Here is a 24,815-nt window from a genome sequence, read left to right as displayed (position 1 = left end):
CACTAGATTCCTTGATAAGGCGTTGATCCAGGGAACTAGTCTGATTGCTGTATGTGGAGTCGGGAAGAAATTTTTTTTCCCATGATGGAGCTTACTCTTTGCCACATGGGGTTTTTTTTGCCTTCCTCTGGATCAACATGTTAGGGCATGTTAGGTTAGGATATGGGTTGAACTAGATGGATTTACAGTCTTCCTTCAACCTTAATAACTATGTAACTATATGTAATCAAGCTCATTTGAATTGAATTGAGACATTTTTGAGTTGGAGGTGGTAGAGGATGGTAAAGCATTGAATGTGTAGTTTAAAAACATGGCAGTCAGGCTTTGGCAGATAGCAGCAGATACTAGTGACTTTAAGGTACCTTCACATGCAGCGACGCTGCAGCGATAGCGACAACGATGCCGATCGCTGCAGCGTCGCTGTTGGTCGCTGGAGAGCTGTCACACATTCCGCTCTCCAGCGACCAACGATGCCGAGGTCCCCGGGTAACTAGGGTAAACATCGGGTTGCTAAGTGCTGGGCCGCGCTTAGTAACCCGATGTTTACCCTGGTTACCAGCATAAAATGTAAAAAAAACAAACAGTACATACTTACATGCGTCCCCCGGCGTCCGCTTCCTGCACTGACTGAGCGCCGGCAGTAGCAGGGCACAGCGGTGACGTCACCGCTGTGCTGTGCTTTCACTTTCACTTTGCGGCGCTCAGTCAGTGTGGGAAGCGGACGCCGGGGGACGCGAATGTAAGTATGTACTGTTTGTTTTTTTTACATTTTACACTGGTAACCAGGGTAAACATCGGGTTACTAAGCGCGGCCCTGCGCTTAGTAACCCGATGTTTACCCTGGTTACCAGTGTAAAATATCGCTGGTATCGTTGCTTTTGCTGTCAAACACAACGATAAACGGCGATCGGACGACCAAATAAAGTTCTGAACTTTATTCAGCGACCAGCGACATCACATCACGATCCTGATCGCTGCTGCGTGTCAAACTAAACGATATCGCTAGCCAGGACGCTGCAACGTCACGGATCGCTAGCGATATCGTTACAAAGTCGTTTCATGTGAAGGTACCTTTAGTTAAGGATGTTTCAGCCCATAGATAAGAACGATTAATGGTGGGAGGACAGGTCAAGGTGATGATTCAGTGCAAACAAGAGTAATTAGATGGGGTAGTAGCTAAAAAATGAGGAAAGGTCAAGGAATGGCTTCTTAAGATAGAAATGAGCTAATGAAATTTGTTACGAATTTCCCTATAATTTCATAATTAAGATTCGATTTACACAGATCTAGAAAAATGTAGTGGTTTCTTTCGAGGGCTGGTAAGGGTTCTAAAACAATAAAAGATTACACTCACCTGTTTGGGGACCGATCTTCACCTCTTATACCCTATCAGCTCCCTATCTTGGTCTTCATTCACTCCCTACAGTCTTTAAGTTGGTCTTCTGATATTCCAGCCTTGTCTATACCTCAGTTGGTCAAATGGGGCATGACGCAAGTCAATGACGTGCATCGCACCACACAATTATAAGGGGTGCAACACTAATCATTGATATCAATATTCCATTTTGCAGAGCTTAGCGTGTGTTTGAAGGTGAGTATTGCTTGTTTATAAGAGATAAGGTCCTTGGAGTGAGTTTACTACCAAAGCTGATGTTGCGGCATAATATCTGTGCGGCCCCTCGTACTACTGCTGTCTCTGCACCACCATTAGCTATGCCCTTTATACTGCACTTTACATGTACAGGTATGATGGAAATCCTCAAACCTCACCCTCCCTCTGTATAAAGTCTCCACTGGTCACTTGTCAGTTCACAACTGCAATAGTGAAAACCCACCCACCAGACACAGGCAGCTGCCGGCCACACATTGCAGGAAGTCACACAAGGAACCAAACTCACAACCATGAGACACATTTCTCGGACTGGCAGTATTTTATAAAAAGCAAGAAATGAATACTTCACACCTAGTTATAATTATGCTGCATTTTCTGTTATTTCGTGTTGCAGGTAAGGACTAAAGTCTGATAGTACAAAGCCTATTACATATTTGTAAGAATTCTTTGGTGCTTTGGTGTGATGCCTGATTATGTAACTTGTAAGGTAGACTATGTCTTTATTATTACCATCACAGTGTGCAATATATGTCACATAGATGTTATAGTCGCATCCCTGTTATCATGTAGGTCACAGATGACAAGGAAAGGGTCATAGGATTGTGCCACCACTGGTCTTCTTGGTGTGCCCGAAAGGAAACTGCAGAAAATATGCTTGGAATGTTATTGTGGTGAGACCTGTGATCAGAAACATGATGCTATATCAGAGTGAGGAACCAGACATACAGATAAAAATCATAAAGTGATTATTACTATCACATACTGTGTAAATCACCTAGAAGTTGTGGAACTTCACAGCACCTTAATAAATATGTGGTTTGCCAACTTTTGAATTTTTAGGGCCATCAGAAAAATGTCAAGTACTGAGTAGTAAATAAAATGTTTTAAGACATAAAGTAGGTCATCCAGACCACCAAGTACAGATGTCAAACAAGACTATGTAGATACATATCTCTCCTGTTCCTGCAGTCCTCTTCTCTGAGTGTAGACAAAGGTTATATTTGCCAATTGTCCAGGAAAGTCCCCAAAGCTCCTGAAGTAATGTGAGAATTCGAGAACTTGTGAAAGAGGTAGAAAATCCTTCAACAGAAGCTCCCAAAATGCAATGATTTCAAGAGGTAGCTTCATGGAATGGGACATAAAGAGGCAGGGAATGGACACGGAGGGGCATGACTTTATGAAAGAGGCATGGTGATAGCCCAAATTTCTCAGCAACACACCTGGCAGAGGCTTGTTTTCAAAAGTCAACTATGAGACAGAGAGGTATCTAAAAACAGGTCCTAAGTTTTGGATATTATCATGAAGAGAACTTTAGGAATTAGAGGAACTGAATGTTTAGTCAAAATGTGGCGTCCAGGAGGTCTCCACGTGAGATTTAGGCAAATATGTAAATAGGTCACACACAGGGCCGGCATCAGCACCTGGCGATCCCGGCCAAGTGGCAGCGCCATATGGGGGCCCAGTGCCAGCACCCGCGAGTGGCCCCCACCCCGCTTTCTCAGGGCCCCGGTACTTGTAATACGTACCACTCTCCATTCCTCCGCTGTGGCTTCTTCCGCATCTTCTCACTCTGTGACATTCAAGTCAGTGGGCACGATGACATGACTAGTGTGCTTCCTCTGCTCTGAACAGTCACAGTGCAGAGAGCCACAAGACAGCAATACTGAGGAGTCTGGAGAAGAGCAGCGGTCAGCAAGGAGGGGTATTTCATTTTTTTTAATGTTTGGAGCAATATATGGGGCCCAGCATACACTGGAGCATCAAATAGGACTCATTACATATCGAGCAATATATGGAGACCATCATATACTGGAGCATTATATGGGGCCCATTATATATAGTGCAATATATGGGGCCCATCATATACTGAAGCATTATATGGAACTCATTCTGTATGGAGCATTATATGGGGCCCATTATATATGGAGCATTATATGGGGCCCATTATGCATGGAGCATTATATGGGCCCATCAAATACTGTATGGAGCATAATATGGGGCACAATATATAGAGAGCAATATATGGGACGCCACATATGGAGCATTACATGGAGCATTACGACATTTCACAGAGTTAGTTTTTAGAAAATAGCGGCACTCACCAGTTTGCTGATCCAAAGTGTTTAATCCATGTGCAGATTAATACAAACACATCTTGGAAAGTGCGGAGGGTACGGGGAGTGCAGGAGGACGATGGCCGTTTCGTGCGATTAGCACTTCTACGGGTCCAGGTGTGATAAAATGATGTCATTTCCTTTTATACAGGTTACATCAGTGATAGAAAAACAACAACTTACTGACATTTTTAGGAAATCTTATATACGAATCGTATCCAAATGTTTTTCACATATATCAGTAACTATTTTATCTTATGCTTACTGTGCGTGACGAAATTTATACAAATATGGCCATATCCAGTTTATTATTTAGGCCTAACGGACCTTGAGCATTGGTACTTATAATCCATTTCCCCTCCTCTCTCAAAAGGAGCCTATTGTGGTTACCTCCTTGAGGGGGAAATTTAACTAATTCCAAGCCAGCGAAGTACATTAATTCGGGGTTACTGTTGTGCTCTTCTTGCATATGCTTAATAAGACGCATGCAACCCTTGCCTGTAGTTATGGAATTATAGTGCTCTCTAAACCTGGTGGCCAAAGGACGTATTGTTTTACCAATATAAAAATAATTACATGGACAAAAAAATCACGTAGACTACATATTTGCTCTTACATGTAATAAAATCTTGTGTTCTATGAGAAATTCCTCCCATTTTTAATGGATTATCCAATTTGTGCAAGTGGCAAAATCTACAATTTTTGCTGAAACCGCTGTTGAAAAAAATTCCTGCCTTTGTTAAAGATAGCGGTGATTTCTTGTGTGCTCTGAGAAATGTGGATTGGCAGAGTAGCTTCTCACTTGTATCTATAGACGTAGTGAATCTCTATACAAGAATTCCTCAGTCAAAGGGAATTGAAGCAATAGAAAAAATCTTAAAAAAACACTGGAAAAGATGACATGTTTATTTCCTTTATTATTGAATGTCTAACATTTGTTCTGTCCCATAATACATTTAAATTTTTAGACAAATGGTACGCACAAAAAACGGGCACCGCGATGGGTACACCGGTAGCTTGCGTCTTCGCAAATTTATTCCTTGCGGCATTTGAAGAAAAACATATTACAAATATACAGTAAATAACCCATATCTAAAATTTATTCGCACATATTTGTGATTCGCAGATGATATTTTCATCATATGGGACGGAACAGAATGTGACTTAAACAACTTTGTATCGCACTTGAATATGAACAATGACGAAAACGTGTGTTTTGGTAAAAACTCCTTGGAATTTCTAGACGTGAAAATCGATGTGATAGAAGGGGAAATTCAGAGTAGCGTATTTAGAAAGCCCACTGCGACAAATAATGTGTTGCATTATGAAAGTGCTCATCCGCCCCATACAAGAAACGCAATCCCTTATAGTCAAATGGTAAGGTTGAGGAAAATAAATAATAGTGATAAAAGGTATAAAGAGCAAATTGTTGAACTCAAACAATGGTTCAGAAATAGGGGATATCCAATAGAAATTTTAGATAGAGCAGAGAATAGGGCTGATAAATTGTCACAATCTGAATTACTCAAAAAACGAACAGTAAAAAATCAGATGCTGGATGATAAAACTCTGCGTAGGTTCAATTTCACATTTAAACATAGTCCAATGGACAGAGCGGTTCATATAGCAGTGAGAAAAAATTGGCGCATTCTGCAAAACGATAGAGATTTAGTAAAAATCACGACACTTGATCCACAATTTGTGTACAAACGTACTAAAAATCTTGGTGATCTATTAGTGCATAATAGGCTACTGCCAGTACACAATAATTGGTTATCAAAGAATTTATCAAAAGGTAACTTCAAATGTAAAAATTGTAGATTTTGCCACTTGCACAAATTGGATAATCCATTAAAAATGGGAGGAATTTCTCATAGAACACAAGATTTTATTACATGTAAGAGCAAATATGTAGTCTACGTGATTTTTTGTCCATGTAATAATTTTTATATTGGTAAGACAATACGTCCTTTGGCCACCAGGTTTAGAGAGCACTATAATTCCATAACTACAGGCAAGGGTTGCATGTGTCTTATTAAGCATAAGCAAGAAGAGCACAACAGTAACCCTGAATTAATGTACTTCGCTGGCTTGGAATTAGTTCACTTTCCCCCTCAAGGAGGTAACCACAATAGGCTCCTTTTGAGAGAGGAGGGGAAATGGATTATAAGTACCAATGCTCAAGGTCCTTTAGGCCTAAATGATAAACTGGATATGGCCGTATTTGTATAAATTTCGTCACGCACAGTAAGCATAAGATAAAATAGTTACTGATATATGTGAAAAACATTTGGATACGATTCGTATATAAGATTTCCTAAAAATGTCAGTAAATTGTTTTTCTATCACTGATGTAACCTGTATAAAAGGAAATGACATAATTTTATCACACCTGGACCCGTAGAAGTGCTAATCGCATGAAACGGCCGTCGTCCTCCTGCACTCCCCGTACCCTCCGCACTTTCCAAGATGTGTTTGTATTAATCTGCACATGGATTAAACACTTTGGATCAGCAAACTGGTGAGTGCCGCTATTTTCTAAAAACTAACTCTGTGAAATGTCGTATTGCAACACTTGAGCATAGCTGAGCACCATAACATAGTAACATAGTAACATAGTTATTAAGGTTGAAGGAAGACTTTAAGTCCATCTAGTTCAACCCATAGCCTAACATGCCCTAACATGTTGATCCAGGGGAAGGCAAAAAAAACCCATGTGGTAAGAGTAAGCTCCACCATGGGGAAAAAAATTCCTTCCCGACCCCACATACGGCAATCAGACTAGTTCCCTGGATCAACGCCCTATCAAAGAATCTAATATATATATACCCTGTAACATTATACTTTTCCAGGAAGGTATCCAGTCCCCTCTTAAATTTAAGTAATGACTAACTCATTACAACATCATACGGCAGAGAGTTCCATAGTCTCACTGCTCTTACAGTAAAGAATCCGCGTCTGTTATTATGCTTAAACCTTTTTTCCTCCAGACGTAGAGGATGCCCCCTTGTCCCTGTCTCAGGTCTATGATTAAAAAGATCATCAGAAAGGTCTTTGTACTGTCCCCTCATATATTTATACATTAACATAAGATCACCCCTTAGCCTTCGTTTTTCCAAACTAAACAGCCCCAAGTGTAATAATCTATCTTGGTATTGCAGACCCCCCAGTCCTCTAATAACCTTGGTCGCTCTTCTCTGCACCCGCTCCAGTTCAGCTACGTCTTTCTTATACACCGGAGACCAGAACTGTGCACAGTATTCTAAGTGTGGTCGAACTAGTGACTTGTATAGAGGTAAAATTATGTTCTCCTCATGAGCATCTATGCCTCTTTTAATACATCCCATTATTTTATTTGCCTTTGTAGCAGCTGCCTGACACTGGCCACTGAATATGAGTTTGTCATCCACCCATACACCCAGGTCTTTTTCATTGATGGTTTTGCCCAGAGTTTTAGAATTAAGCACATAGTTATACATCTTATTCCTTCTACCAAAGTGCATGACCTTACATTTATCCCCATTAAAGCTCATTTGCCATTTATCAGCCCAAGCTTCTAGTTTACATAAATCATCCTGTAATATAAAATTGTCCTCCTCTGTATTGATTACCCTGCAGAGTTTAGTGTCATCTGCAAATATTGAAATTCTACTCTGAATGCCCCCTACAAGGTCATTAATAAATATGTTAAAAAGAAGAGGGCCCAATACTGACCCCTGTGGTACCCCACTGCTAACCGCGACCCAGTCCGAATGTGCTCCATTAATAACCACCCTTTGTTTCCTATCCCTGAGCCAGCTCTCAATCCACTTACACATATTTTCCCCTATCCCCATTATTCTCATTTTATGTAACAACCTTTTGTGTGGCACCGTATCAAAAGCTTTTGAAAAGTCCATATACACTACATCCACTGGGCTCCCTTGGTCCAGTCTGGAACTTACCTCTTCATAGAAGCTGATCAGATTAGTCTGACATGATCGGTCCCTAGTAAACCCGTGCTGATACTGGGTCATGAGGTTATTCCTCTTCAGATACTCCAGAATAGCATCCCTTAGAATGCCCTCCAGAATTTTACCCACAGTAGAGGTTAAGCTTACTGGCCTATAATTTCCGAGTTCAGTTTTTGTCCCCTTTTTGAATATTGGCACCACATTTGCTATACGCCAGTCCTGTGGTACAGATCCTGTTATTATGGACTCTTTAAAGATTAAAAATAATGGTCTATCAATGACTGTACTTAATTCCTGCAGTACTCGGGGGTGTATCCCATCCGGGCCCGGAGATTTGTCAATTTTAGTGATTTTTAGACACCGCCGTACTTCCTGCTGGGTTAATCAGGTGACATTTAATTGGGAATTTTTATCACTAGTCATATTGACTGCCATGGGATTTTCTTTTGTAAATACTGATGAAAAAAAGTCATTTAGCATATTGGCTTTTTCCTCATCCTCATCCACCATTTCACCCAGACTATTTTTAAGGGGGCCAACACTATCATTTTTTAGTTTCTTACTATTTATGTAGTTAAAGAATATTTTGGGATTATTTTTGCTCTCTCTGGCAATGAGTCTCTCTGTCTCAATCTTTGCTGCCTTGATTTGCTTTTTACAGAGTTTATTTAATTTTCTGTATTTATTTAATGCCTCCTCACTACTTAATTCTCTAAATGCTTTTTTTTTGTCCCTTATTGCGCCCCTTACAGCTCTATTTAGCCATATTGGTTTCCTCCTATTTCTAGTATGTTTATTCCCATACGGTATATACTGTGCACAGGTCCTATCCATGATGCTAATAAACGTCTCCCATTTTCTTTGTGTATTTTTATGCCTCAGGATATCGTCCCAGTTAATTGCACCAAGATCCTCTCTCATCCATTGGAAATTTGCCCTCCTGAAGTTTAGTGTCCTTGTCACCCCTCTACTACACATCTTATTAAAGGAGACATGAAAACTTATTATTTTGTGATCACTATTTCCCAAGTGACCCCCAACCCTTATATTTGATATGCGGTCTGGCCTGTTGGTTAATATTAGGTCTAGTAGTGCCCCCCTCCTTGTTGGGTCCTGAACCAGTTGTGAAAGGTAATTGTCTCTCATAGTTGTCAAAAACCGATTACCTTTACTGGAACTGCAGGTTTCTGTTCCCCAATCTATTTCAGGGTAGTTGAAGTCCCCCATAATAATGACTTCTCCTTGAGTCGCAGCTTCATTTATTTGCTTTACGAGGATATTCTCCATTGCTTCCATTATTTTTGGAGATTTATAACAAACCCCTATCAGTAATTTATTATTTTTTTTTAAATCCAGTTGCTCCACGCTGACTGCACCCACATGGAGTGATGTGATTGAAAGTTTTCATGCTGTGATTCATGCGCACCTAGTGCCATTCCCTTTCTGAAGACTATAATTACATGGAGCATTACATGGGGCTCATTATGTATGAAGCAATATATGGGGCTCATTATACTTTATGGAGCATTATATGGGGCTCATTATACTGATTAGAGCATTATATGGGGCTCATTATACTGTATGGAGCAATATATGGGGCTCATTATTGTTTATGGAACATTATATGGGGCTAATTATGCTGTATGGAGCATTATATGGGGCCCGTTATAGTGCATGGAGCAGTATATGGGGCTCATTATTCTGTATGGAGCAATATATTGAGTTCATTGTACTATATGGAGCAATACATGGGGCCCATTATTCTGCATGCACAATATATTTATGGTCCATTATTCTGTATGGAGCAATGTATGGGGCCCATTATACTATATGGAACAATTTATGGAGTTCATTATACTGTATAGAGCAATAAATGGGGTCAATTATTCTGTGCAGAGAGATATACAGTATATGGTTCCCATTACACTGTATGGAGCAATATATGGGGCTCATTATACTGTATGGAGCAATATATGGGGCTTATTATTCAGTATGGAGCACTATGTGGTGCCCATAATACTGTATGGATGACGATACTTTCCGGTTTCTGACCTATTGAAGAATTTACAATAGATATCACTCATGTAATGTAAGAAGTGAAATCTTTGGCAATGTACTATACCTATATTTCTCTGCTGTAACTGTGCATTATGAATTGTGGTATGTGTTAAAGGGGCTCACTGAAACTCTTTTGTCCGGGGCCCACGAAAACCTGGAGCCGGCCCTGGTCACACTGCTGATTAGATTTTGTAGGTGTCATATGATCAAATTCTTTAGAGTTTAGACTATTGGATGAAGACCAAAATGTATTTATTAAGGAAGAGAATCTTCAAGACATAAGTGGAAAATCAAACCCTTAGACACAACTTCTACTATCACTTCAGTTTTCCATCGCTGATTTTCTCTTCTGCTTCTGATGTTTGAAAATATCACAATGTATTGAATAATGTATCAGGAACAAGTGCTGGATTATCAGACTTTCTGGATTATAAATGACCAGATTAAAGTAATTTGGAGAAGAAAGCGTCTTTTGCTGCTTTCACATTCACTATCTGGATGTGACGCAGTGACAGGAGGAAGGTAGACAGCAGGTCCTTCCTTTTGTATTCTGCTGTTTCATGCATGTCTATTTATTTCAATATGTAAGAAAACTTACAACAGGTGGAGCTAGAGAGCACTGTGCATTTGCTTATTTCCAGATTTCCCTAATTTTCCAAGGGAAAATCTATAGATGGTGCAAAGGTAGAAGTTGCACCCTGCATCTAGACTGAAAATGTGCCTACAGTTCCTCTGCTGACCTATGGGTCTCCATGTTTACAGACTACAGGGCTAAGCAGCCTGGAATTGTACTTTTTCCAACCACGGCTGTGACCCCATGACCGTGCCTGCTTTTCCTTGTACCTTTTGTGTTTTTGCATCTAACCAAAATTCTTAGACTGGAATCACACACGCAAATATTTTCTTCTTTTTTGATCTACATCTGTGTACGGCTTCGAGAATGCATGTGTAAGTCCAATCTTAGGGTTTTTTGAAGCCCCTTTTGCTCATTATAAAACTCCCTAAGCATGGACCTCCAACCACATAGACAAATTTGGAGTTTATAAAAAGAAGATCCAAAATTTTGGGCGTAGGCTGCTGAACCGCCACTTTACTCATGGAAGACATAACTCCTTCCCTAAAAAGGATTGTCTGGCAAAAACAACACATCTTCAAACCTCCATGGTCAGCTTTAAGAGTTGGGTCAACACTTCACAGGTCAAGATAGAAGAAGTCCTTGGTTCCATGCCAAACCAGGGGCAACTGAGTTTTTATGTCCACCTATGTCAAGTAGATGCTGAGAGAAAAATACAAACTCCGAAAATCAGGATGTCTATTTAGTTTTGGGTTGTCTCTAGTGCATGACAGTAATCTCCAACTGGAGTCTTTTGAATGTGTGAAAGTCCATCTCCCTATCGCGAATTGGAAGCTGCAGTCTGAAAGATACTGGTTGGACATCACTGGTGTATGGCCACCTTTAGAATTTCCACTTATTTTTTTCTACCCAAGTCACAACTTACTTTTTTATTTTCTGTAACATTAGACCACAGGATGCAGGCAGCACTGATGTTTAGAGGAAGTGAATCATGTTTGGTAAAATCAGGGTCATGTGATATTGCACCCAAAGCATTAATATTTCCTGTAAATTCACACAGAGCAAAATAGACATCTCTTCGTTAAAAAATCAAGATAAAGTTCACATCGTTTCAATATGAGGGTTTCATACAGTTTAAAGTTCAGAAAAAGGGTCAAAGTAGTTTTTGGTCATAACTTCTCTAAATTTTTGGGTCAAATACAGTACTGAATATAAAAAATAAGAAGCAAAAGAGGTGATACAGGAGTAATAGAAATGACTGATGTGCTGCAGTTCCATATTTTTTTCAATCTTGGATGACTTCTTTAAAGTGTGACTTATAAAGTCATGAGAAAAACCAAGAACATCTGCTCAAAATTATATGCTTTAATTCATCAGGACAAAATAATAAAAATAATAAAAAAAATCTGGTCCTTAAATTAAGCAAATACAACCTCAGATGAAAAACAAAACATGAAAAATAGCATGGAAACATTATTTACGAAAATTAGGCCAAAATGTAGAAGCAAACTGTAAAAAGAACACCCCATGAATCAATAGTTGTAGCAGCAATAACTGAAAGCAGTCATGTTCTGTATGAATTGTCAGTTTTCTTTACAACATTGCTTAAAGTGGGCAGCACCATAGCTTCGCAGCGCCGAAGTCCTGGGTTCAAATCCCACAAAAAACAACATCTGCAAAGAGTTTGTAAATTCTTCCTGAATTTTTACTCGAGTTTCTTCCCACACTCCAAAGACATACTGATAGGGAATGTAGATTGTGAGTCCCCAATGGGGGCAGTGAGGTCTGTAAGACACTGTAGAATTAATGGAGCTATGTAAGTGAGTAAAATAAATAAAGTGTTGTGCAATTATTTTTAGATTGATGTCTTAACCCTCGGAAATGGAATTATAAGCAGAATTGGTGCAAATCTATTCGCATGCCCCATTCCATGGGAGCAAGAATACCGTCTCCTACCTGCAAGCATCAATGGCTCTTGTTTTGGCTATCCGGCTTGGCTCAGATTGAGACGTTTAAACTGATTCCCACCAATTCTACTTATAACCTTCAGAGATTAATAGATTGTAATCAATTGCTACTCCAAGATCATTGCTGATGTCATTCTTTCTTGCATTGTGTTAACACACGCTTGAATACTGTAGACCAGCAAACTGCCAAAACTTCTGCTTTTATAGAGGTGGTCACACTTGCTAATGATCAATCATATCAAGGGCAATTGGCTAGAAACATCTGGCTAACACTTGCCATTTTAACTCTTTTGAAAGTGAAAATGCACTTTATTTGTCAGTGTCACACATTGTATCTGCATTGAGGCCAAGTTTTTTGTTAAATCTATATATATAATAATAAAAATGATATCACCAAACAACCTTACTCAAAGTATTAAATCAATGAGAGGGTAAATAAGTATATTCAACCATAAAAAGTTTTTTTTAATTAAAGCACTTATTCTTAAAAATAGCAACATTATTGAACACAGTAACACTACCAAGAAAACGCAGGGCAATGTGTTGGGTAATGGTATTAGGGTACAGCCAAAGGGCAAAAAGTTCAATTTCATCAAATAATTAATAAGTAAATCAATATTCCAGTGACAGCATAAAAGCCAAGTGCAAATGCATATGGACAATTCATATAAAAAAGAAGAACAATCAATTGTGCATACAAACTCTTAATAGCAGCATAAAGGTAAAGTGTAAATGCAATTGTAAACAAAGGAATCTATTATAAGCTTCAAATCTCCATAACAGCATTCTCATGTGAGGTGGAGATTGGTAGTGCAATGTAGCGTTTTAAAGTTAAAGTTCCTGCTGTGCAAAAAGAGATTATAACATGTAATTGTACGGGCTAATACCTACATAATTAGGAGAGTGAGGGGACCCCTGCCTGCCATATATAAAAATGAGTGTATGTGTGTATGTGTGTATCGACATGATATCATAAAGGTTGCCATGGTGAATGTGATGCCATAATGGTTGCCATGGCGATCATGATGTCATAATAGGTTGCAACGGTGACGGTTATGTCATAATGGTTGCCATGGCGACGATGATGTCACAATAAGTTGCAATAGTGACGGTTATGTCATAATGGTTGTCACGGTAACGATGATGTCATAGGTTGCCATGGCGACTATGATGTCAGAATGGTTGCCATGGCGATGATGTCATAATGGGTATATGGGCATGGAACTATAGGATGGAGGATGTGTGATGGGTGTATGGGCACGGAACTATGGGATGGAGGATATGTATGATGGGAATATGGGCACGGGACTATGGGATGGAGGATGTGTGATGGGTATATGGGCACAGGACTATGGGATGGAGGATATGCATGATGGGTATATGGGCACGGGACTATGGGATGGAGGTTATGTATGATAGGTATATGGGCACGGGACTATAAGATGGAGGATATGTATGATGGTTGTATGGGCATGGGGCTATGGGATGGAGGATAATCATTATAACTAGTTTTAACTAACCACAGTTAATTACTATGCCTGGGCAGCGCCGGACTCATCAGCTAGTAAATAATATATTGCTCATCGGTGGTTGTATTTATCAAATTTAAGTAATTCTAAGGATTTTTTTTTATTAGACCACCCTTGCATTAACTCTATACACTCCATTCATATCGGCTCCTCTGTCCTTTCCTCTCCTATGTATAGCACTCCCGCTCTGTTAACAGCGCAGATCCATTCAGTCCCACCATCCAACACAATAGACGCTCTCACAAATCACTTTACCATCTGCTCACTCTTTCTATCCTCCTTCTCCTAGTCACTGGAGACATCTCTCCCACCCCGGCCCCCCATGTTATAGCCAGTCAAACCTCCCAACTGTTACACTCAGAAACCCCTCTAACCTTATTAATATTCCATGCATGCCTTCTGCCTCTTTCAATTGTGCCCTTTGGAATTCTCACTCTGTGTGTAACAAACTTCCTTTCATCCATGACTTCTTCCTTTCTGATTCTCTTTACCTCCTGGCTCTTACTGAAACCTGGATCCAGCAGTCAGACACCACTGCTGCTGCTGCTCTCTCATATGATGGACTACATTTTTCTCATACCCCAAGATTGGACAACAGAGCAGGTGGAGGAGTTGGTGTGCTCCTATCGCCCAAATGTACCTTCCAAGTTATCCCCCAAGTACCCTCACTTGTCTTCCCTTCCTTTGAAGTCCATGCTGTCAGACTCTACATCCCCTTCTTCATGCGAGTGGCGGTGGTGTATCGTCCTCCCGGCCCCTCTCATCAGTTTCTGGATCACTTTGCCACCTAGCTTCCACACTTTCTCTCCTGTGACATCCCCACCCTCATCATGGGTGACTTCAATGTCCCCATTGCTTTTCCCCTCTCCCCATCTGCTTCTCACCTTTTATCTCTAACCTCTTCTTTCAGCCTCTCGCAGCATACTAACTCTCCAGCGCATGAAGACGGAAACTCCCTCAACTTGGTCTTCTCCCGGCTTTGCTCAGTGGACAATTTCACAAACTCCCCTCTCCCGCTCTCTGACCACCACCTTCTTTCTTTCTCTATCAAGAACTGCCATCCCGCTCAGGTCACCCCCACTTTCCACACTTATAGAAACATACAGGCCATTAACACCCAGATACTTATGCAGAGCTTGCAGTCCTCATTGGCCCTAATCTCCTCCATCTCATGTCCTGATAATGCACTGAAGCATTACAATGAAACCCTCCAAAGTGCCCTGGATGAAATTGCACCTCCTATACATAGAACAACTCGGCACAGATGGTGACAACCGTGGCACACGCTGCAAACACGTTTCCTACAGCGGTGCTCCAGGTGTGTCGAACGTCTGTGGAGAAAATCTAATCTACCCGAAGATTTCATCCATTATAAGTTTATGCTTAAAACATACAACTCTGCCCTTCACCTCTCCAAACAATCCTATTTTAACACCCTCATCACCTCACTGTCCAATAACCCTAAACGTCTCTTTGACACTTTTCATTCCCTACTCAACCCAAGAGTGCAGGCCCCAACCACGGATCTCCGCGCTGACGATCTGGCCAATTACTTCAAAGAAAAATGTGACCACATTCGACAGGAAATTATCTCCCAATCAGTGGCGTAACTACAAAGTTATGGGCCCCGGTGCGAACTTCCAAATGGGGCCCCCCTCCCAGGCCGGCCCCGGCCCCCCCCCGGGCAGGCCCCGCCCCCCCGGGCCCCCCCTTCCCCTAGATACGCCTCGGACTGTTGCCGTGCAACATGGTGTTGGGTGCCAGCACAGCCCGCACAGTGGTATATACAGCACAGCCCACACAGGGGTATATACAGCACAGCCCACACAGGGATACATAGAGCACAGCCCACACAGGGATACATAGAGCACAGCCCACACAGGGATACATAGAGCACAGCCCACACAGGGGTATATACAGCACAGCCCACACAGGGGTATATACAGCACAGCCCACACAGGGGTATATACAGCACAAAAAATCCTATATAGAAAAGAAATACCAAACAATTCACAAAATATAATCTATTGAGTAAATACTACGCAACAAACATGTACCCAAAAAAAATATTTACTAACAACTCAATAAATGATTTTTAATCAAATTTATTTTATTTATATTAAAAGGACATAACACAACAATTATCATATTTTATTAAAAAAAAAATTTTTAGCCGTTAAAATAACTGAATATATACTAAGATATATAAAAAAATATATAACCTGTATGTGGGGGGCTGTGGTACACACAAATCGAATGGCACAAAAATGACAATAGACCAAATAAAGTGCTAATGCAATCACAATCAAGATTATTTAAATATTAAAAGTACAATCATAAACCGGCCATAATGTGCATATATTATAAAATATACAGAACAATTGGAGACAAAATTTATATATAAATAATACAAGTATAGGCACCTGATTAATATATAATTGGAAAAACCAATAAATATATAAATATAAAAGATATACAGTACAAGAGATAATAAATAATAATTGATGACCCAAGTGAATGTTAGCAAATATACCTAAAATGTGTCTATATAAAGTATGTGAGTAGTATTAAATATGTGTATATATACTAAAAAATAAATAGTGAAAAATGTGAATCAACACAAAATTTACAAAATCATGTGTAAGAAAGCTGAAAAAGCAATAACTCTAAATTTTATATAAATAAACACATCAAGCAAATAACTGTGAATGTGAGTAATAAAAAAATATATAATAAATATATATAACATATATATGTACCGAAATGTAACAATTATTTTAGTGTAAAGCAATTATATTATAACCAACTGTATATCTATAACACTGCCATAGTATATATCTATAACCCTCCAAGTTCTGAGTCACAGTAATAATGTGATTAGTTTTTCATGCACATGTTATGCTCAGACAATACAGGTGGAAGCTGGACCTTACCAAACGGACAAGTGCACCGCAGCCCCCACACACACCACTCCAACGCGCGTTTCGCACCTGCTTCGTCAGGGAGTGGCGTGTGCAGGGTGCACTGGCATAATATAGTTACCCGTCAGCTGCAACGGGTAACTATATTATGCCAGTGCACCCTGCACACGCCACTCCCTGACGAAGCAGGTGCGAAACGCGCGTTGGAGTGGTGTGTGTGGGGGCTGCGGTGCACTTGTCCGTTTGGTAAGGTCCGGCTTCCACCTGTATTGTCTGAGCATAACATGTGCATGAAAAACTAATCACATTATTACTGTGACTCAGAACTTGGAGGGTTATAGATATATACTATGGCAGTGTTATAGATATACAGTTGGTTATAATATAATTGCTTTACACTAAAATAATTGTTACATTTCGGTACATATATATGTTATATATATTTATTATATATTTTTTTATTACTCACATTCACAGTTATTTGCTTGATGTGTTTATTTATATAAAATTTAGAGTTATTGCTTTTTCAGCTTTCTTACACATGATTTTGTAAATTTTGTGTTGATTCACATTTTTCACTATTTATTTTTTAGTATATATACACATATTTAATACTACTCACATACTTTATATAGACACATTTTAGGTATATTTGCTAACATTCACTTGGGTCATCAATTATTATTTATTATCTCTTGTACTGTATATCTTTTATATTTATTTATATATTTATTGGTTTTTCCAATTATATATTAATCAGGTGCCTATACTTGTATTATTTATATATAAATTTTGTCTCCAATTGTTCTGTATATTTTATAATATATGCACATTATGGCCGGTTTATGATTGTACTTTTAATATTTAAATAATCTTGATTGTGATTGCATTAGCACTTTATTTGGTCTATTGTCATTTTTGTGCCATTCGATTTGTGTGTACCACAGCCCCCCACATACAGGTTATATATTTTTTTATATATCTTAGTATATATTCAGTTATTTTAACGGCTAAAAAATTTTTTTTTAATAAAATATGATAATTGTTGTGTTATGTCCTTTTAATATAAATAGTATATACAGCACAGCCCACACGTGACACAGGGATATATACAGGTCATAGACGCCGGTATATTTAAATGCGGCGGCGGCGGCACTGGCGGGGGGAGGGGGAGGAACAGTGCAGCGGCTCCCATTGTCTCAGATATAGGTACAGCACCTACAATAACTCCAGACCAGAGCCGAATGATGTGGCCACACAGGGGGTACACCCACAGGTCCAGGGTACTACATTACAGTGGGCACAGACCTGAGCCATTACACTCTGTGCTGGGCATAGTACAGGGCACTGATCACTCAGGAGTCACCAGTATGAAGACCCCTAGTGATCACTGTGTCACATCAATTCCAGGACACCAGCCTTCTCCTGTCACCCATTAGCAGCTCACCCTGGCCCCCACACTGTGGAGGTGGCAGAGCAGTATATCCATACAGTGTGTGCCACCCAGCTCCTGTCACTACCCGGCTGCGGACCACCTCCCCCCACTACAACCCGAACTTTTCCCCAGCACTCACTCATAGCTGGAACAGGACGCGGTCTCGACTGCTCCCTCCGTAACACTCCGGGACTCCCGGCACTGCACTACCCTAGTCGGACATCCCCGCTCCTCACACAGTCTTCCGGTCCACCCGCTTCACTGCTGGGGGCCAACTTCCGCATCGCACAGGGACAACGGCCCCACCCAGACGTCACCAGCCGCGCCCACTGCCAAGGCAACGGCTCCTCCCATTGGCCCACTACTGGCACCGGCTGTTCTGACCTGCCGGCCCCGGGCCCCTGACCTGCTGGGCCCGATCGCAATCGCGACCGCTGTGACCGTGGTAGTTACGCCCCTGCTCCCAATCCCTTCATACCATGCACTGTCCTCCCTCCCCTACTGCATCCAGTTCACTCTCTGACTTTGAACCAGTTACAGAAGAAGAAGTAATCAGGCTCCTTGCATCTTTTCGCCCGACCACTTGCACCAGTGACCCCATTCCGTCACATCTCCTCCAGTTCCTATCCTCGGCTGTGACCTCTCACCAACAAAAATATGCAACCTTTCTCTTTCTTCCGGTATTTTTCCCTCCTCATTTAAGCATGCCATCATACACCCATTACTTAAAAAACCATCCCTCGACCAAAACTGTGCCTCTAATTATAGACCTGTCTCTAATCTTCCCTTCATCCCTAAACTCCTCAAACACCTGGTCCACTCCCGTCTTATCCGCTATCTCTCAGATAACTCTCTTCTTGACCCTCTTCAATCTGGTTTCCGCTCTTTACACTCTACTGAAACTGCCCTCACTAAAGTCTCTAATAATCTACTAACAGCTAAATCTAATGGTCACTACTCCATGCTAATTCTCTTGGATCTCTCTGCAGCATTCGATACTGTGGATCATCAGTTCCTCCTCACTATGCTCCGCTCCATCGGCCTCAAGGACACCGTTCTCTCCTGGTTCTCCTCCAATCTCTCTGACCGCTCCTTCACTGTATCTTTTGCTGGTTCCACTTCCTCTCACCTTCCCCTTACTGTTGGGGTTCCTCAAGGATCAGTCCTAGGCCCCCTCCTCTTCTCTTTGTATACTGCCCCTTTTGGACAAACAATCAGTAGATTTGGTTTCCAGTACCATTTCTATGCTGATGACACAAAATTATACTATTCTTCTCCTGATATCATGCCTGCCTTTTAAGAAAACACCAGTGATTGTCTTACCGCTGTCTCTAACATCATGTCCTCCCTCTATCTGAAACTGAACCTGTCAAAAACTGAACTCCTCATGTTCTCTCCCTCTACTAACCTACCTTTGCCTGACATTGCCATCTCCGTGTGTGGTTCCACCATTACCCCCAATCAACATGCCCGCTGCCTTGGGGTCATCCTTGATTCTGAGCTTTCCTTCATCCCCCACATCCGATCATTGGCTCGCTCTTCTTATCTGCATCTCAAAAACATTTCTAGAATTCGCCCTTTTCTTACTTTCGACACTGCAAAAACTCTTACTGTTTCACTCATTCATTCTCGTCTGGACTATTGTAACTCTCTTTTAATTGGCCTCCATCTTACCGAACTCTCCCGCGCTCCAATCTGTCCTGAATGCTGCTGCCAGTATTATATTCCTCACCAACCGTTACACCGATGCCTCTACCCTGTGCCAGTCATTACACTGGTTACCCATCCACTCAAGAATCCAGTACAAAACTATTACCCTCATCCACAAAGCACTCCATGGCTCAACACCACCCTACATCTCCTCCCTTGTCTCAGTCTACCACCCTACCCGGGCTCTCCGTTCTGCAAATGACCTGAGGTTACCATCCTCAATAATCAGAACCTCCCACTCCCGTCTCCAAGACTTTCCACGTGCTTCGCCAATTCTTCGGAATGCACTACCTAGGTTAATAAGATGAATCCCCAGTCCCCATAGTTTTAAGCGTGCCCTAAAAATGCATTTGTTCAGACTGGCCTACCGCCTCAACGCATTAACCTAACTATCCCTGTGTGGCCCATTAAAAAAAAAACAACAAAAAAACGTTAAACCTTAATCAGGTTCCTCACATCATGTTCTCATACATTTCATGCAGTTAATAGCCCTCTGTGTCTGTACTGTTACATACTTAGGCTGTTAACTGGTTCATGCAGCTTTGCATGAACACCCGATCCTTACACTATGGCTGGTCCGAACAACTATAGCAATTGTTACCATCCACCTTTCGTGTCTCCCTTTCTCCTATAGATTGTAAGCTTGCGAGCAGGACCCTCACTCCTATTGGTATCTATTTTGAACTGTGATTTTTGTTATGCTGTAATGTCTATTGTCTGTACAAATCCCCTCTATAATTTGTAAAGCGCTGAGGAATATGTTGCCGCTATATAAATAAAATTATTATTATTTTTTATTATTATTATTATTATTATTATTATTAGTATATCATAATATGTAAAAACATAGCGCCTGATTCAACAAAGCTTTTACATCAGTCTTTTAGCATAAAAGGTTTTGAAAAGTCCCATAATTTTGGCATAATTGGCGGCTACAATAAAATTATGTGACTTTTGGTACTTTCATGCCATTTTTACCAGGTTCTGTCAAAATGGGCAGAGCTGAGGAGGGAGGGACAGGGCATGGAATGCATTTGACTAGAGGCTGTGTTCACTACATACACAAATCTTACTGCAGCAGAGACCAGAGTAAGATTAATGGCGCATGCAAGTGCAGGATGCTTTCCCAGTGCTCCTGATTCATGAGGAGGCCCCTCATCAAGTCTATCGTGCACAATGGCAGTCTTGATGAATCTGGCCCATAGAATTGAACGAGGGTGTACTTACTTTTGCTCATAACTGTACCATTGGTTTTATTAGTAAATACAGTATATGATACTTCATTTTTCTTGTGGTGGAAATAAAGAAACATTGACTATTTGCTGTCAAGAGTACCCAGTTTACAGTTGATTGTTGCAAGTTTGGGATTGTCCCATGATTTTTCTTACAACCGAAAACAGTCATATGTCACAATGTGCATTGATACAAGCAATATAGATAAATTGAGATCATAGGTCCTTACACTGTGAATTCACCATTTGAACAGGTAAAAAAATTCAGAATATGATGAAGTATCCAGAAATCATCTTTGCTACATCTGGGGATGACGTGAACATAAACTGCACAATGAATTTTCCTATGACTCCATTCTCCGTGTTCTGGACCGTAGACTGTAATGATCAAAAATATCTAAATGATTATCAATTGTACAAGGCCAGATTGATTTTCAATTTCTCAAGTCACCAAGTTACCATACAAAATGTGACAGTGCGCGATTCAGGAATATACTGCTGCCATGTGGAGACGGCTGATGGCAAAAGACAAGCTGGTAACGGGACATGGCTAGAAGTGACAAAGAAGCTTGAAGGTAAGTCTAGACCTATCACTTGTACACGTTCATATTCCTTTCATAGTCCCTGACCTTTATTCTCTTTACTCTATTCTATGTTGCTGCCATACTGATATTTGTAAGCAATTCTACCCAATACAACGCCTGTACATGTACACACGTGGCCTAGAGTGCATGTCTTCTCGATAAGAGAGCAATAAGCTGCAAGCAAACATCTCTGGCGCAGGTTTATCCCACAGAATTAGTCATGTCTAAGGAGGAATGTTTCTTCTTATGGAGAAAAAAATGAGGTAGATACACTAATTGTAGACACGAGTTTCTGGGTGTTTACACCTCATCAATGCAAAGTAGGTCTGGTCTATAAGTCTCCTTACGCCAGCTTGGCAAACTCGGCAATGTTCCCCCTTAGAACCACTGTCAGAGACTTCTCACTTAGCCAAATCTGACTTCCTGTTTTGCACTGATGACGAGACGCAACACCCTGAAACACATCTGGTTGGATTTTCATCCTAAGTCAACTGCAAAGGCTTGGTCATGTCATAATGCTGAATATCTGATCCTTCTCCAATTCTAACATCTGCCATCAGAGGAAAGTTGGCACCCGTACACATATGGTAATGAGTTGGACCTTAGAAAATCATTAGGGCACCCGTACACAAATGGTAATGAGTTGGACCTTTGAAAATCGTTAGGGCACACGTACACATATGGTAATGAGATGGATATTTGAAAATCATTAGGGCACCCGTACACATATGGTAATGAGTTGGACCTTTGAAAATCGTTAGGGTGCATCAACTTTTCTCTTTTCACATTTGTATCTCAACACCTTAATTAGTCATCCCATAAAAAAAAAATTTATGGCAAACAATCAGTTCCAAAATTTCTACAAAATAGGATTGTCTCTGCTAGACCTTTGAGGTACTGTAGAGGCTGAGTCCTCTAGATGAATGTTAGGTACTCTAGCAGTAGCAGGCCATTCAAACTGTGACAATGAGACGGATACTCCAAAAACCCATCATAGGGCATAATGGCAATCAAAGTTTTATCGTATAATAAGATATAAGTGTAAATCGATAGACCCAGGTAAAAACTCCTCTCTATTCCTTTTCCTTATTTCTTAAAGCTCCTCAATCAATGCAGGCTAGTTTCACCAATACCTCAAAGTAGTCTCATGGTCTATTTGTCATCCACAGAATCGATCTGCAAGAGGGACACCCTATTACTTGTCATGGAAGTTGTCCGGATCTTCTTTCTCACCGTACTGATCATTCTTCTCTGCATAGTGATTAAGAAATCATTGTAAATTGACTGGCATGATTGCTTTTTCGAAAATCAATGACTTTCAACCTGTCTTTTTGGTCATTTAATCTTGCTAATGGACTGTGGAGTAATTCAGGATTATTCTTGGAAGAGCAATCAAGTAAAGAATTATAAAAATGTATTGTTCTGATAAGTGACATGGTCAGTGATACGCTACAGTTATACATTTTGGTAAATTATATTATGTTTAGGTTTTAGTGTGGCTGTTTGATTATGTAAAATTGATTATTGAGTGATCCTATGTCATATAGAATCCACATTTATCCCACCATCACTATTGAGTTAACTGACCTCTATGAACAAGCGGTGCTCTGGGGATGGATGAAATGCTGAACACTGTGATAAGCTGTGGAACATGTTCATTTTTATGCAGTTTTTGGTTAAACTGCATTACAGTTACAATATGTCCACCTCCAAAAAAGGTACACTTAAAATTCAATTCCATCAATTAAGACATTCCTTTGACTTTCTCAGATCTAATTTATTTTCCACATGGGACTACAGACCACAAGAGGACAACTTGGACAGAGTGGCTCAATCATGGTTGGTCAAACCACTAATGTTATTGGTTGGAGAGAACCTGTTCTGGACTTTATTATTGTTCTACTAGGGATAAACATTGCCAACCTATCAGATCAGGGTTTGTGAATCACCTGTCAATCAGCATCTGACATTGTGTTTGAGTTTGTTCTGCATTAATACATTTGGTGCTTTCTCTAGACTACATCTCAACCTGTAAGAGAAAATCTGAATCTGCAATCAAAACCATTTGGGTTTGCCTTTACAGCGGAAAAGCCTTAGGCCCCGTGCACACGCTGCGGAATTTGCTGCGGATTTTTCCGCTGCGGAATTGGAAAATCCACAGTGCAAAACCACTGCGGTTTTCACTGCGGATTTTCCTGCGGTTTCTTCTGCGGGTTTTCAACAGCACTTTCCTATTGGTGCATGTTGAAAACCGCTGCGGAATCCGCAGAAAGAAGTGACATGGTCCTTCTTTTTTTCCGCAGCAATTCCGCGCGGCTTTTTCTGCATCGTGGGCACTGCGGTTTTGGTTTTCCTTACGGTAACATGGTACTGTACACCGCATGGAAAACTGCTACGGATCCGCAGCGTCAAATCCGCAGCGAATCCGCAGCAAAAACCGCAGCGTGTGCACATACCCTTTGTGTATAAACTTGTAAACTTGTATCCGCAACCTGAATCCTGCATTTGATCCTGTTCCTGTACCCTATGTATGTGTGTACCCTATAACCCATGATCTTTGGCTTTGTACATTATGACTGAGTCAACGCTGCAGAACAAGTATTGTCTTCTTGAAAAATGAACTTAGCTTGCTCTCTATAATGCAGATGTGTATCCTGTACCTCTAAGTTTGGATCCCTTTGTGCTTCCCATAACCCTAAATCCTGAGCATGGAATAACTGTGAATTCGGCAGCATGTATTGCAAAGAGTAAAATATGCAGCTGCACATATCATTGGTATTTACCCTTGCAGAACTTGATATTGCATTTATGCTGCACAAGGTCAACAGTAAATATGCAACATGAGGATATACCCTAAGGCGATGTCGGAGTAGTAGACTTCGGAGTTCACTCAAGCTGATTCTGATTAGGCAGACATTAGATAACACAGGTCAACAAAAAAAAATTTTTTTTCTGGTGTCCAAAATATTTTAATGAATTTGGGGTATTTTTGGGGTGCTGATTCTGAGTATGCTATCAGTTTTGCCAGATTGGCTCAAGTTTTTGAGATTTTTGGTATCTTATTTATAGCACTTGTTGGTAAATGCGACGCATCATCTCATTAATTTCTTTGGATTAGTACTTGAA

The 24,815-nt window shown here is 40.5% G+C and overlaps 1 long non-coding RNA gene across 1 annotated transcript; it reads left to right on the top strand.

Annotated features, from left to right (window-relative positions):
- The first annotated feature begins 1,888 nt into the window (after positions 1-1,888).
- Positions 1,889-24,333, top strand: LOC143809440 (uncharacterized). The gene is made up of 3 exons (XR_013222277.1): positions 1,889-2,006; positions 21,360-21,680; positions 22,859-24,333. It is a non-coding gene; the product is annotated as an uncharacterized LOC143809440 (long non-coding RNA).
- Positions 24,334-24,815: the final 482 nt, after the last annotated feature.

The sequence above is a fragment of the Ranitomeya variabilis genome, chromosome 2, assembly GCF_051348905.1.
Source record: "Ranitomeya variabilis isolate aRanVar5 chromosome 2, aRanVar5.hap1, whole genome shotgun sequence".
NCBI lineage: Eukaryota > Metazoa > Chordata > Amphibia > Anura > Dendrobatidae > Ranitomeya > Ranitomeya variabilis.
The sequence above is the reverse complement of the archived record's forward strand: the minus strand, read 5'-3'. Positions and strand labels throughout refer to the sequence as shown.